Source organism: Falco cherrug, unplaced genomic scaffold (genome assembly GCF_023634085.1).
Source record: "Falco cherrug isolate bFalChe1 unplaced genomic scaffold, bFalChe1.pri scaffold_28, whole genome shotgun sequence".
NCBI lineage: Eukaryota > Metazoa > Chordata > Aves > Falconiformes > Falconidae > Falco > Falco cherrug.
In genome coordinates, this window is record NW_026599443.1 from 1,670,101 (window position 1) to 1,686,997 (window position 16,897).

Sequence of the window (16,897 nt, forward strand, 5' to 3'; positions counted from 1 at the left end):
ACAGCCCACTACAGCCGGTGCCAGCCCACCACAGCCCACCAGAGCCCGTCACAGCCCGTCCCAGCCCACCACAGACCGTCCCAGCCTGTCCCAGCCCTTCCCAGACCGTCCTAGCCCACCATAGCCCGGCACAGCCCACCACAGACCGGCACAGCCCAGCACAGCCCGCCACAGCCCACCAGAGCCCGTCCCGGCCCACCAGAGCCCGCCCCGAGTCACCACGGCCCGTCCCAGCCCACCACGGCTGACCACAGCCTGTCCCAGCCCACTACAGCCGGTGCCAGCCCACCACAGCCCACCAGAGCCCGTCCCAGCCCACCACGGCCGGTCCCGGCCCACCACGGCCCACCACAGCCCGTCCCAGCACATCACAGCCTGTCCCAGCCCACCACAGCTCGTCCCAGCCCACCACAGCCCGTGGCAGTCCACCACGGCTGACCACAGCCCGTGCCAGGCCACCACGGCCCACCACAGCCCACCACAGTTCACCACGGACGGCCCTTCCCAGCCCACCACGGACCACCGCAGCCCACCACGGCCTGTCCCAGCCCACCACGGCCCGTCCCAGACCACCACAGCCCGTCCCAGCCCACGACAGCTTGTCCCAGCCAGCCACAGCCCACCACAGCCCATCCCAGCCCACTGCAGCCCGTCCCAGCTAGCCACAGCCCACCACAGCCCGTCCCGGCCCACCACAGCCCGTCCTTGACCACAACACCCGTCCCAGCCCACCACAACCTGTCCCAGCCCACCACATCCCACCACATCCCACCACATCCCACCACAGCCCACCACAGCCCACCACAGCCCACCACAGCCCGTCCCAGCTCATCCCAGCCAGACATAGCCCGTTCCAGCCCACCACAGCCCACCACAGCACGTCCCAGACCGTCCCAATCCTTCCCAGCCCGTCCTAGCCCACCACAGCCTGTCCCAGCCCACCACAGCCCTCCACAGCCCGTACGAGCCCACCACATCCCGTACCAGCCAACCACAGCCCACCACAGCCGGTCACAGCCCACCACAGCCCATACCAGCCCACCACAGCCCATCCCAGCTCACCAATGGCAACCACAGCCCGTCCCAGCCCACCACAACCCGTCCCAGCCCACCACGGCACGCCTCAGACCGTCCCAGCCCACCACAGCCCATCCCAGCTTAAAACAGCCCACCACGGCCCGGCCCGGCCCGCCACGGCCCGTCCGAGCCCACCACGGCCCGTCCCAGCCCGCCGCGGCCCGTCCGAGCCCACCACAACCTGTCCCAGCCCACCGCGGCCCGTCCCAGCCCGTCCCGTCCCGTCCCAGCCCACCACGGCCCACCACGGCCCAGCCCGGCTAGTCCCGGCCCACTACGGCCTGGCCCGGCCCGACTAGTCCCGGCCCACCACAGCCCGTTCCGGCCCACCTGTGTTAGCAACAATATCTCACCTTCTTCATGTTGGCACCTCCTTTCCCTACGATGTTCTTGTGGAACTGTTTGCAGATGGGGACAGAAATAGAAAAGCTGTTTTCAACCTAAGGGAGAAAGGAAGGGAGACCTGAAGTTTACACTGTCGTGGCAAGGGAGGCCCGACTTCAGGAGCTCTGATAAACGAGCTTTTGAAAACAGGCTTAGACCCAAGGAAGTTCTCTATACAAGGGACTTTTGTAAGACTAAACAAAGGCAAGGACGTTCCCCTATAGCCTTCCCATAACAGGTACTACCCCCTGCCTCCATTCAGCCAAAACAGCGTCGACAGCTCCCTCCTCTTGAGGTGTTTTAGCTCTACCCAAGCCAGTAGAGCTCTGCTTTGCCTCAGGGTTATCCAGGCACGTAGAAGGGAAGAGCAGGCAGACCTCCTTACCAGGTCTGCCACCATCTTTTCCATTGCAGCCCACCACAGCCCGTCTCAGCTCACCACAGCCCTTCCCAGCCCACCACACCCACCACAGCCCTTCCCAGCCCGTTCCAGCCCACCACAGCCCGTCCCACCCCACCACGGCCCATCCCAGCCCCCCACGGCCCGGCCCGGCCCGGCCCGGCCCACCACGGCCCGGCCCGGCCCACCACAGCCGGCCCGGCCCACCAAAGCCAGTCCCGGCCCATCCCAGCCCGTCCCGTCCCGTCCCACCACAGCCCGTCACGTCCCGTCCCAGAACAGCCCGTCCCGTCCCAGCCCACCACAACCCGTCCCGTCCCTTCCCAGCACAGCCCGTCCCAGCCTGTCCCGTCCCGTCCCAGCCCGTCCCGTCCCAGCCCACCACAGCCCGTCCCACCCCACCACGGCCCACCACGGCCCATCCCAACCCTCCACAGCCCGTCCCAGCACACCACAGCACGGCTCAACCCGCCCCAGCCCACCAAAGTTCACCACAGCCCGTCCCAGCCCACCACAGCACACCACAGCCCGTCCCAGCCCGTCCCCGCCCACCACAGCCTACCACAGTTCACCACGGCCCATCCCAGCCCACCACAGCCCGTCCCAGCCCACCACAGACTGTCCCAGCCCGTCCCAGCCCACCACAGCCCGTCCCAGCCCACCACAGGCCGTCCCCGCCCATTACAGCCCATCCCAGCCCGTCCCAGCCCACCACAGCCCGTCCCAGCCCACCACAGCCCGTCCCAGACCACCACAGCCCGTCTTAGCCCGACCCAGCCCCCCACAGCCCGTCCCAACCCACCACAGTTCACCACAGCCCGTGCCAGATCACCACAGCCCGTCCCAGCCCACCACAGCCCACCACAGCCCGTCCCAGCCTGCCACAGCCCGTCCCAGCCCGCCACAGCCCAATACAGCCCACCACAGCCCACCACATCCCGTCCCAGCCCACCACGACCCTTCCCAGTCCACCACAGCCCACCACAGCCTGTCCCAGCCCACCACGGCCCGTCCCAGCCCACCACGGCCCACCCCAGCCCGTCCCAGCCCGTCTCAAGCTCACCAGAACCCACCACAGCCCACCACAGCCTGTCCCAGACCACCACGGCCCACCACAGCCCACCACGGCCCATCCCAGCCCACCACGGCCCACCACAGCCCACCACAGTTCACCACAGGCCATCTCAGACCACCATGACCTGTCCCAGCCCACCACGGCCCACCACAGCCCATCCCTTCCCATACCGGCTCAAAACGGCTCACCACGGCCCACCACAGCCCACCACGGTTCACCACGGCCCGTCCCAGCCCACCACGCCCCACCACAGCCCATCCCTGCCCACCACAGCCCGCCCCAGCACACCACAGACCATCACAGTCCACCACACACCGTCCCAGCATGTCCCAGCCTGTCCCAACCCACCACAGCCTGTTCCAGCCCACCACAGCCCGTCCCAGCCCACCACAGCCCGTCCCCGCCCACCACAGACCACCACAGCCCGTCCCAGCCCGTCGCAGCCTGCCGCAGCGCGTCCAAGCCCACTACAGACCGTCCCAGCCCACCACACACCATTCCAGACGACCACAGCCCGTCCCCGCCCACCACAGCCCGTCCCAGGCCACCACAGCACGTCCCAGCTCGTTCCAGACCACCAGAACTCGTCTCAGCCCGTCCCAGCCCACCACAGCCCGTCTCAAGCTCAGCAGAACCCACCACAGCCCACCACAGCCTGTGCCAGCCCGTCCCAGCCCACCACAGACCGTCCCAGCCCAAGACAGCTCTCCATAGCCCGTCCCAATACTCCACAGCCCATCCCAGCCTAACACAGCCCGTCCCAGCCCAACACAGCCCGTCCCAGCCCAACACAGTCTGTCCCCACCCACCACAGCCCGACCCAGCCCACTACAGCCCGTCCCAGCCCACCACAGCCCCACCCAGCCCATTACAGGCCACTACAGCACACCACAGCCTACCGCAGACAACACAGCCCGTCCCACCCCGTCACAGCTCGTACCAGCCCGACACAGCCCACCACAGCCCATCTCAGCTCACCACAGCCTGTCCCAGCCCACCACCGCCCACCACAGCCCGTCCCAGCCAAACACAGTCCGTCCCAGCCCGTCCCAGCCCACCACACTCACCACAACTCGTCCCAGACCGTTCCAGCACAGCACAGCCCATCCAAGCCCACCACAGCCCGTCCCAGCCCACCATAGCCGTTCTAGCCCGTCCCAGCCCCCCACAGCCCCTCCCAGCCCTACACAGGCCGTCCCAGCCCACCACAGCCCGTCCCAGCACACCACAGCTCGTCCCAGCACGGCCCAGCCCACCACAGCCCGTCCCAGCCCACCACAGCCTGTCCCAGCACACCACAGCCCGTCCCAGCACGGCCCAGCCCACCACAGCCCGTCCCAGCACACCACAGCCCGTCCCAGCCCGTCCCAGCCCACCACAGCCTGTCCCAGCCCGTCCCAGCCCACCAGAGCCCGTCCCAGCCCAGCACAGCCCGTCTTAAGCTCACCAGAACCCACCACAGCCCACCACAGCCTGTCCAGACCACCACGGCCCACCACGGCCCATCCCAGCCCACCACGGCCCACCAGAGCCCGTCCCAGCCCACCACGGGCCATCTCAGACCACCATGACCTGTCCCAGCCCACCACGGCCCAACACAGCCCATCCCTTCCCATACCGGCTCAAAACGGCCCACCACAGCCCACCACGGCACATCCCAGCCCACCACGGCCCACCACAGCCCACCACAGTTCACCACAGGCCATCTCAGACCACCATGACCTGTCCCAGCCCACCACGGCCCACCACAGCCCATCCCTTCCCATACCGGCTCAAAACGGCCCACCACGGCCCACCACAGCCCACCACGGTTCACCACGGCCCGTCCCAGCCCACCACGCCCCACCACAGACCATCCCCGCCCACCACAGCCCGTCCCAGCCCACCACAGCCCACCACGGCCTGTCCCAGTCCACCACGGCCCGTCCCAGCTTGCCACAGCCCGTCCCAGCCCACCAGGACCCGTCCCAGCCCACCACGGCCCGTCCCAGCCCACCACGGCCCGTCCCCGCCCACCACGGCCCGTCCCAGCCCACCACGACCTGTCCCAGCCCACCACGGCCCACCACAGCCCACCCCTTCCCATCCCGGCCCAAAACGGCCCAACACGGCCCACCACGGTTCACCACGGCCCGTCCCTGCCCACCACGGCCCACCACAGCCCGTCCCAGCCCACCACAGCCCATCCCAGCCCGTCCCGTCCAGTCCCAGCTCGTCCCAGCCCGTCCCAGCATACCACAGCCAGTCCCCGTCGACCACAGCCAGTCCCATTCCACAATAGCCCGTCCCAGCCTGTCCCAGCCCGTCCCAACCCGTTCCAGTTTACCACAGCCCGTCCCAGCCCACCACAGCCCGTCCCAGCTTACCACAGCCCGTCCCAGCTCGCCACAGCTTGTTCCAGCCCGGCACAGCCCTCCACGGTCCGCCCCAGCCCACCACGGCCCGTCCCAGCCCAACCACGACCTGTCACAGCCAACCACGGCCCACCACAGCCCACCCCTTCCCATCCCGGCCGAAAACGGCCCACCACGGCGCACCACAATTCACCACGGCCCGTCCCCGCCCACCACGGCCCACCACAGCCCGTCCCAGCCCACCACAGCCCTTCCCAGCCCGTCCCAGCCAATCCCAGCTCATCCCAGCCCGTCTCAGCTAAGCACTTCCAGTCCCAGCCCAACACAGCCCGTTACAGCTTACCACAGCCCGTCCCATTCACCACAGCCCGTTCCAGCCCACCACAGCCCGTCCCAGCCCGTCCCCGCCCACCACAGCCCGTCCCCGCCCACCACAGCCCGTCCCAGTCCACCACAGCCAGTCTCCGCCCACCACAGCTCGTCCCACCCCGTCCCAGCACACCACAGCCCGTCCCCGCACACCACAGCCCGTCCCCGCCCACCACAGCCCGTCCCCGCCCAACACAGCCCATCCCTGCCCACCACAGCTCGTCCCAGCACACCACAGCCCGTCCCCGCCCACCACAGCCCGTCCCAGCACACCACAGCCCGTCCCAGCACACCACAGCCCGTCCCAGCCCACCACAGCCCGTCCCCCGCCCGTCCCAGCCCACCACAGACCAGCACAGCCCGTCCCAGCACACCACAGCCCGTCCCCGCCCACCACAGCCCGTCCCAGCTCACCACAGCCCGTTCCAGCCCACCACAGCCTGTCCCAGCTCACTACGGCCCGTCCCAGCCCACCACGGCCCACCACAGCCCGTCCCAGCCCGTCCGAGCCCACCACAGTCTGTCCCAGACCACCAGAGCTCGTCCCAGCCAGTCCCAGCCCACCACAGCCCGTCTCAAGCTCACCAGAACCCACCACAGCCCACCATAGCCCGTACCAGACCACCACGGCCCACCACAGATAACCACGGCCCGTCCCAGCCCACCACGGCCCACCACAGCGAACCACGGCCCACCACAGCCCACCACGGCCCGTCCCAGCCCACCACGGCCCGTCCCAGCCCACCACGGCCCACCACAGCCCACCCCTTCCCATCCCGGCCCAAAACGGCCCAACACGTCCCACCACGGTTCACCACAGCCCGTCCCCCGCCCACCACGGCCCACCACAGCCCGTCCCAGCCCACCACAGCCCATCCCAGCCCGTCCCATCCAGTCCCAGCTCGTCCCAGCCCGTCCCAGCCCACCACAGCCAGTCCCAGCCAACCACAGCCAGTCCCATTCCACAATAGCTCGTCCCAGCCTGTCCCAGCCCGTCCCAACCCGTCCCAGTTTAACACAGCCCGTCCCAGCCCACCACAGCCCGTCCCAGCCCACCACGGCCCACCACAGCCCACCCCTTCCCATCCCGGCCCAAAATGGCAAACCAATGCGCACCACAATTCACCACGGCCCGTCCCCGCCCACCACGGCCCACCACAGCCCGTCCCAGCCCACCACAGCCCATCCCAGCCCGTCCCAGCCAATCCCAGCTCATCCCAGCTAACCACAGCCAGTCCCAGCCCACCACCGACCGTTACAGCTTACCACAGCCCATCCCAGATCACCACAGCCCGTTCCAGCCCACCACAGCCCGTCCCCGTCGACCACAGCCCGTCCCCGCCCACCACAGCCCGTTACAGCTTACCAAAGCCCACCACAGCCCACCACAGACCATCCCAGTCCACCACAGCCCATGCCTGCCCACCACAGCCCGTCCCAGCCCGTCCCGGCCCGCCCCAGCCCACCACGGCCCGTCCCAGCCCACCACGGCCCGTCCCGGCCCACCACAGCCCGTCCCGGCCCACCACAGCCCGTTCCAGACCACCAGAGCGCGTCCCCGCCCACCACTGCCCTTCCCAGTCCACCACAGCCCATCTCAAGCTCACAAGAACCCACCACAGCCCACCACAGCCTGCCCCAGACCACCACAGCCCGTCGAAGCCCACCACGGCCTGTCCCAGCCCACCACGGCCCACCACAGCCCACCACAGTTCACCACCGGCCGTCTCAGCCCACCATGACCTGTCCCAGCCCACCACGGCCCAACATAGACCATCCCTTCCCATACCGGCCTAAAACAGCCCACCACAGCCCACCACAGTTCACCACGGCCCGTCCCAGCCCACCACGCTCCACCACAGCCCGTCCCAGTCCACCACGGCCCGTCCCAGCCCACCACGACCTGTCCCAGCCCACCACGGCCCACCACAGCCCACCCCTTCCCATCCCGGCCCAAAACGGCCAACCACGGCGCACCACAATTCACCACGGCCCGTCCCCGCCCACCACGGCCCACCACAGCCCGTCCCCGCCCACCACAGCCCATCCCAGCCCGTCCCAGCCAATCCCAGCTCATCCCAGCCCGTTCCAGCTAACCAGAGCCAGTCCCAGCCCACCACAGACCGTTACCGCTTACCACAGCCCGTCCCAGAACACCACAGCCCGTCCCAGCCCGTCCCAGCCCGTCGCAGCCTGCACAGCCCGTCCCAGCCCACCACAGACCGTCCCAGCCCACCACAGACCATTCCAGACCACCACAGACCGTCCCCGCCCACCATAGCCCACCACAGCCCAGCACAGCCCGTCCCAGCCCACCACAGCCCGTCCCAGCCCACCACAGCCCTTCTCAAGCGCAGCAGAACCCACCACAGCCCGTCCCAGCCCGTCCCAGACCACCACAGCACACCACAGCCCGTCCCAGCCCACCACAGCCCGTCCCAGCCCACCACAGCCCACCAGAGCCTGTCCCAGCCCGTCCCACCCCACCACAGCCCGTCCCAGCCCACCACGGCCCACTACAGCCCACCACAGTTCACCACGGGCCATCTCAGCCCTCCATGACCTGTCCCAGCCCACCATGACCTGTCCCAGCCCACCACGGCCCACCACAGCCCATCCCTTCCCATACCGGCTCAAAACGGCCCACCACGGCCCACCACAGCCCACCACGGCCCACCACAGCCCATCCAAGCCCACCACAGCCCGTCCCAGCCCACCATAGCCCGTCCCAGCCCGTCCCAGCTTACCACATCCCGTCCCAGCTTACCACAGCCCATCACAGCCCACCACGGTCCACCACAGCCCACCACAGCCTGTCCCAGCCCACCATGGCCTACCACAGCCCACCACGGCCCACCACAGCCCATCCAAGCCCACCACAGCCCGTCCCAGCCCACCATAGCCCGTCCCAGCCCGTCCCAGCTTACAACATCCCGTCCCAGCTTACCACAGCCCATCACAGCCCACCACGGTCCACCACAGCCCACCACAGCCTGTCCCAGCACACCATGGCCTGTCCCAGCCCACCACGGCCCGTCCCAGCCTGCCATAGCCCGTCCCGGCCCACCACGGCCCGTCCCAGCCCACCCCAGCCTGTCCCAGCCCACCACAGCCCGTCCCAGCCCACCAGAGCACGTCCCAGCCCACCACAGCCCGTCCAATCACACCACAGTCCGACCCAGCCCACCACGACCCATCACAGCTTACCACGGCCCACCATGGCTTGCCACGGCCCAGCCCAGCCCACCACAGCCCGTCCCAGCCCACCACGGCCCGTCCCAGCCCGCCACAGCCCGTCACTGCCCACCACGGCCCGTCCCAGCCCGCCACGGCCCGTCCCAGCCCGCCACAGTTTGTCCCAGCCTACCACAGCCCGTCCCAGCCCACCACAGCCCACCACAGTTCATCCCAGCCCACCACAGACGGTCCCAGCCCACCACAGCCCACCACAGCCAGTCCCAACCCACCACAGCCCACCACGGCCCGTCCCGGCCCGTCCCAGCCCACAGCCCGTCTCAGCTCATCACATCCCGTCCCAGACCGTGCCAGCCCACCACAGCCCACTACAGACCGTCCCAGCCAGTCCCAGCCCGTCCAAGCCCACCACAGCACGTCCCCACCCACCACAGCCCGTCCCTGTCCACCACATCCCGTCCCAGCCCACCGCAGCCCGTCCCAGCCCACCACAGTCGACCACAGCCCGTCCCAACTCACCACAGCCCACTACAGCCCGTCCCGGCCTACCAGAGCCCGTCCCGGATTACCATGGCCCGTCCCAGCGAACCACAGCCCGTCCCAGCACACCACAGCCCGTCCCTAGCCCAACACAGCCTGTCCCAGCCCGTGCCAGCCCATCCCAGCCCGTCCCAGCCCACCACAGCCCGTCCCCGCCCGTCCAAGCCCACCACAGACCAGCACAGCCCGTCCCAGCACACCACAGCCCGTCCCAGCCCGTCGCAGCCCACCGCAGCCCGTCCCAGCCCACCACAGACCGTCCCAGCCCGCCACGGCCCGGCCCGGCCCGCCACGGCCCATCCCGGCCCACCACGGACCGTCCCAGCCCACCCCAGTCTGTCCCAGCCCACGAAAGCCCGTCCCAGCCCACCACAGCCCGTCCCAGCCCACCACAGCCCGTCCCATCACACCACAGTCCGACCCAGCCCACCACGGCCCATCACAGCTTACCACGGCCCACCACGGCTTGCCACGGCCCAGCCCAGCCCACCACGGCCTGTCCCAGACCACCACAGCCCGTCTCAGCCAAACACAGCCCGTCCCAGCCCACCACAGCCCGTCCCAAACCGCCATGGCCCGTCCCAGCCCGCCACAGTTTGTCCCAGCCTACCACAGCCCGTCCCAGATCACCACAGCCCGTCCCAGCCCACCACAGCCCACCACAGTTCATCCCAGCCCACCACAGTTCGTCCCAGCCCGCCACGGCCCGTCCCGGCCCACCACGGCCCGTCCCGGCCCACCACAGCCCGTCCCAGCTCACCACAGCCTGTCCCAGCCCGCCACGGGCTGTCCCAGCTGACCACGGCCCGTCCAAGCTCACCACGGCCCGTCCCAGCCCGTCCCAGCCCACGACAACCCGTCCGAGCCCACGAAAGCGCGTCCCAGCTTACCACATCCCGTCCCAGCTTACCACAGCCCATCACAGCCCACCACGGTCCACCACAGCCCACCACAGACCACCACAGTTCGTCCCAGTCCTCCACAACCCGTCCCAGCCAACCACAGACCGTCCCAGCCCACGACGGCCCGTCCCAGCCCACCACAGACCGTCCCAGCCCACCACAGACCGTTCCAGACCACCACAGCGCGTCCCCGCCCACCACAGCCCGTCCCAGCCCACCACAGCCCATCCCAGCCCGTCCCAGCCCGTCCCAGACCACCACAGCCCGTCCCAGCCCGTCCCAGCCCGTCCCACCAAACCACAGACCGTCCCAGTCCACCACAGACCGTCCCAGCATGTCCCAGCCCGTCCCAGGCCATCACAGCCCGTGCCAGATCACCACAAACCGTTCCAGCCCACCACAGCCCACCACAGCCCTTCCCAGCCTGTCCCAGCTCACTACAGACCGTCACCGCACACCACAGCCCTTCGCAGCCTCTCCCAGCCCACCACAGCCTGTCACCGCCAGCCACAGCCCGTTCCTGCACAACACAGCCCGTCCCAGCCCACCACAGCCCGTCCCAGCCCGTCCCAGCCCACCACAGAATGTCACAGCCCGCCCCGGCCCAACACAGCCCGTCCCGGCCCACCACAGCCCGTCACAGAATGTCGCAGCCCACCACAGCCCGTCCCAGCCCACCACACCCCGTCCCTGCTCCTCCCAGCCCGTCCCAGCCCACCACAGAATGTCCCAGCCCACCACAGACCGTCCCAGGCCGTCTCCGCCCACCACAGCCCGTCTCCGCCCACCACAGCCCATCCAAGCCCACCACAGCCCGTCCCAGCCCACCATAGCCCGTCCCAGCCCGTCCCAGCTTACCACATCCCGTCCCAGCTTACCACAGCCCATCACAGCCCACCACGGTCCACCACAGCCCACCACAGCCTGTCCCAGCCCACCATGGCCTACCACAGCCCACCACGGCCCACCACAGCCCATCCAAGCCCACCACAGCCCGTCCCAGCCCACCATAGCCCGTCCCAGCCCGTCCCAGCTTACAACATCCCGTCCCAGCTTACCACAGCCCATCACAGCCCACCACGGTCCACCACAGCCCACCACAGCCTGTCCCAGCACACCATGGCCTGTCCCAGCCCACCACGGCCCGTCCCAGCCTGCCATAGCCCGTCCCGGCCCACCACGGCCCGTCCCAGCCCACCCCAGCCTGTCCCAGCCCACCACAGCCCGTCCCAGCCCACCAGAGCACGTCCCAGCCCACCACAGCCCGTCCAATCACACCACAGTCCGACCCAGCCCACCACGACCCATCACAGCTTACCACGGCCCACCATGGCTTGCCACGGCCCAGCCCAGCCCACCACAGCCCGTCCCAGCCCACCACGGCCCGTCCCAGCCCGCCACAGCCCGTCACTGCCCACCACGGCCCGTCCCAGCCCGCCACGGCCCGTCCCAGCCCGCCACAGTTTGTCCCAGCCTACCACAGCCCGTCCCAGCCCACCACAGCCCACCACAGTTCATCCCAGCCCACCACAGACGGTCCCAGCCCACCACAGCCCACCACAGCCAGTCCCAACCCACCACAGCCCACCACGGCCCGTCCCGGCCCGTCCCAGCCCACAGCCCGTCTCAGCTCATCACATCCCGTCCCAGACCGTGCCAGCCCACCACAGCCCACTACAGACCGTCCCAGCCAGTCCCAGCCCGTCCAAGCCCACCACAGCACGTCCCCACCCACCACAGCCCGTCCCTGTCCACCACATCCCGTCCCAGCCCACCGCAGCCCGTCCCAGCCCACCACAGTCGACCACAGCCCGTCCCAACTCACCACAGCCCACTACAGCCCGTCCCGGCCTACCAGAGCCCGTCCCGGATTACCATGGCCCGTCCCAGCGAACCACAGCCCGTCCCAGCACACCACAGCCCGTCCCTAGCCCAACACAGCCTGTCCCAGCCCGTGCCAGCCCATCCCAGCCCGTCCCAGCCCACCACAGCCCGTCCCCGCCCGTCCAAGCCCACCACAGACCAGCACAGCCCGTCCCAGCACACCACAGCCCGTCCCAGCCCGTCGCAGCCCACCGCAGCCCGTCCCAGCCCACCACAGACCGTCCCAGCCCGCCACGGCCCGGCCCGGCCCGCCACGGCCCATCCCGGCCCACCACGGACCGTCCCAGCCCACCCCAGTCTGTCCCAGCCCACGAAAGCCCGTCCCAGCCCACCACAGCCCGTCCCAGCCCACCACAGCCCGTCCCATCACACCACAGTCCGACCCAGCCCACCACGGCCCATCACAGCTTACCACGGCCCACCACGGCTTGCCACGGCCCAGCCCAGCCCACCACGGCCTGTCCCAGACCACCACAGCCCGTCTCAGCCAAACACAGCCCGTCCCAGCCCACCACAGCCCGTCCCAAACCGCCATGGCCCGTCCCAGCCCGCCACAGTTTGTCCCAGCCTACCACAGCCCGTCCCAGATCACCACAGCCCGTCCCAGCCCACCACAGCCCACCACAGTTCATCCCAGCCCACCACAGTTCGTCCCAGCCCGCCACGGCCCGTCCCGGCCCACCACGGCCCGTCCCGGCCCACCACAGCCCGTCCCAGCTCACCACAGCCTGTCCCAGCCCGCCACGGGCTGTCCCAGCTGACCACGGCCCGTCCAAGCTCACCACGGCCCGTCCCAGCCCGTCCCAGCCCACGACAACCCGTCCGAGCCCACGAAAGCGCGTCCCAGCTTACCACATCCCGTCCCAGCTTACCACAGCCCATCACAGCCCACCACGGTCCACCACAGCCCACCACAGACCACCACAGTTCGTCCCAGTCCTCCACAACCCGTCCCAGCCAACCACAGACCGTCCCAGCCCACGACGGCCCGTCCCAGCCCACCACAGACCGTCCCAGCCCACCACAGACCGTTCCAGACCACCACAGCGCGTCCCCGCCCACCACAGCCCGTCCCAGCCCACCACAGCCCATCCCAGCCCGTCCCAGCCCGTCCCAGACCACCACAGCCCGTCCCAGCCCGTCCCAGCCCGTCCCACCAAACCACAGACCGTCCCAGTCCACCACAGACCGTCCCAGCATGTCCCAGCCCGTCCCAGGCCATCACAGCCCGTGCCAGATCACCACAAACCGTTCCAGCCCACCACAGCCCACCACAGCCCTTCCCAGCCTGTCCCAGCTCACTACAGACCGTCACCGCACACCACAGCCCTTCGCAGCCTCTCCCAGCCCACCACAGCCTGTCACCGCCAGCCACAGCCCGTTCCTGCACAACACAGCCCGTCCCAGCCCACCACAGCCCGTCCCAGCCCGTCCCAGCCCACCACAGAATGTCACAGCCCGCCCCGGCCCAACACAGCCCGTCCCGGCCCACCACAGCCCGTCACAGAATGTCGCAGCCCACCACAGCCCGTCCCAGCCCACCACACCCCGTCCCTGCTCCTCCCAGCCCGTCCCAGCCCACCACAGAATGTCCCAGCCCACCACAGACCGTCCCAGGCCGTCTCCGCCCACCACAGCCCGTCTCCGCCCACCACTGCCCGTCCCCGCCCACCACTGCCCGTCCCCGCAAACCACAGCTTGTCCCAGCCCACCACAGCCCGTCCCAGCCCGTCCCAACCCAACCACAGCTCGTTCCAGCCCACCAGAGCCCACCACAGCCCACCACGGAATGTCCCAGGCCACCACAGCCTGTCTCAGCCTATCCCAGCCTGTCCCAGCCCGTCCCAGCCCGTCCCAGCCCACAGCAGCCCGTCCCAGCCAACCACAGCCCGTCCCAGCGCACCACAGCCCGTCCCAGCCCACCACAGACTGTCCCAGCCCACCACAGACCGTCACAGCCTGTCCCAGCCCACCACAGACCGTCCCAGGCCACCACAGCCCGTCCCAGCACACCACAGCACGTCCCAGCCCATCCCAGCCCAACACAGCACGTCCCAGTCCACCACGGCCCACCGCAGCGAGCCACGGCCCACCACAGCCCACCACGGCCCGTCCCAGCCCACCACAGCCTGCCACATCCCACCACGGCCCACCACAGCCCACCCCTTCCCATCCAGGCCCAAAACGGCCCACCAGAGCCCACCACGGCCCGTCCCTGCCCACCACGGCCCACCACAGCCCATCCCGGCCCTCCACAGCCCGTCCCATCCCGTCCCAGCACACGACAGCCCGTCCCAGCACACCACAGCCCGTCCCCACCGGGCACAGCCCGTCCCCGACCACCACAGCCTGTCCCCGCCCACCACAGCTCGTCCCAGCCCATCTCAGCCCGTCCCAGCACACCACAGTCCCCCACAGCCTGTCCCAGTGACCATAGCCCGTCCCAGACCGCCACAGCCCACCACGGCCCGTCCCGGCCCACCACGGCCCGTCTAGGCCCCCCAAGGACCGTCCCGGCCCACCACCCGTTTCAGCCCACCACAGCCCGTCCCGGCCCACCACAGCCCACCATAGCCCGTCTCAACTCACCACAACCCACCACAGCACACCACAGCCCGTCCCAGGTCACCACAGCCCACCACAGCCTGTCCCGGCACACCAGTGCCTGTTCCAGCCCACCAGAGCCCGTCCCGGCCCACCACAGCACGTTCCGACCCATAACAGCCTGTCCCAGCCCACCACGACCCACCACGGCCCGTCCCCACCCACCAGGGCCCGTCCCGGCCCACCACGGCCCACCACGGTCCATCCTGACCAACCACGGCCCATCCCGGCCCACCACAGCCCGTTCCAGCCCACGATAGCCCGTCCCAGCCCACCACACTCCACCACAGCCCGTCCCAGGCCACCACAGCCCATCCCAGCCCACCACAGCCCATCCCAGCCCACCACGGCCCGTCCCGGCCCACCACAGCCCACCTCAGCCCGTCCCAACACGTCCCAGCCCGTCCCAGCCCAGTACAGCCCGTTCCAGACCACTAGAGCCCGTCCCAGCCCACCAAAGCCCGTCCCCGCCCACCACAGCCCGTCCTCACCCAACAAAACCCCTCCCCGCCCACCATAGCCTGTCCCAGCCCACCACAGCCCGACCCAGCCCGTCCCAGCGCGTCCCAGCCCACCACAGCCCGTCCCAGCACACCACAGCCCATCCCGGACCACGACAGCCCGTCCCAGAACACCACAGCCCATCCCAGCCCACCACAGCCCATCCCGGACCACGACAGCCCGTCCCAGCCCACCACAATCCCGTCCCAGCCCACTATAGCCCGTCCCAGCCAAACCACAACCCGTTCTAGCTCACGACAACCCACCACAGCGCACCATAGCCCACCACAGCCCACCACAGCGCACCAGAGTCTGTCCCGGCCCACCAGAGCCTGTCCCAGCCCACCACAGCCTGTCCCAGCCCACCGCAGCCCATTCCAGACCACCAGAGCCCTTCCCAGTTCACCACAGCATGTCCCAGCACACCACAGCCCACCACAGCCCGTCGCAGCACACCACAGCCCGTCTCAGCCCACCAGAGCCCGTCCCAGCTTACCACAGCCCACCACAGCCTGTCCCAGCCAGTCCGATCCCACCACAGCCCGTCCCAGCCCACCAGAGCTCGTCCCAGCCCACCACAACCCACCACAGCCCGTCCCAGCCCACCACAGCCGGACCCAGCCCGTCCCAGCCTACCACGGCCGCCGCAGACCACCAGAGCCCATCACAGGCCACCACAGCCCGTCCCAGCATACCACAGCCCGTCTTAGCTCACCACAACCCACCACAGCCCACCACAGTGCACCAGAGCCCGTCCCGGCCCACCAGAGCCCGTCTCAGCCTACCACAGCCCGTCCCGGCCCACCAGATCCCGTCCCAGCCTGTCCCAGCTCACCACAACCCACCACAGCCCGTCCCAGCCCACCATAGCCCGTCTCAGCCCACCACAACCCGTCCTAGCCCACCACAACCCGTCCTAGCCCACCACAGCCCGTCCCAGCTTACCAAAGCTCACCACAGCCCGTCGCAGCACACCACAACCCGTCCTAGCCCACCACAGCCCGTCCCCGCCCACCACAGCCCGTCCAAGGCCATCCCAGCCCACCACAGCCCGTCCCAGCCCACCACAACCCGTCCCAGCCCGTCCCAGCTCGTCCCAGCCCGTCCCAGACCACCAAAGCCCGTCGCAGCCCACCACAGGTAGTCACAGCCCATCTCAGCTCTCCACAACCCACCACAGCTCGTCCCAGCACACCACAGATCGTCCCAGCCCGTCCGCGCCCACCACAGCCTGCCCCAGCCCACCGCAGCCCACCACAGCCCGTCCGAGCCCCCCCACAGCCCGTCCCAGCCCACCACGGCCCGTCCCAGCCCACCACGGCCCGTCCCAGCCCACCGCGGCCCGTCCCAGCCCACCACGGCCCACCACAGCCTGTCCCAGCCCACCACAGCCCGTCCCTACTCACCGCAGCCAACCACAGCCCGTCCCAGCCCACCACAGCCCGTTCCAGACCACCAGACCCCGTCTCCACCCACCAGAGCCCGTCCCTGGTCACCACGGCCCGTCCCAGGCCGTCCCAGCCCACGACAGCCCGTCCCAGCCCACGAAAGCCCGTCCCAACTTACCATATCCCGTCCCAGCTTACCACAGCCCATCACAGCCCACCACGGT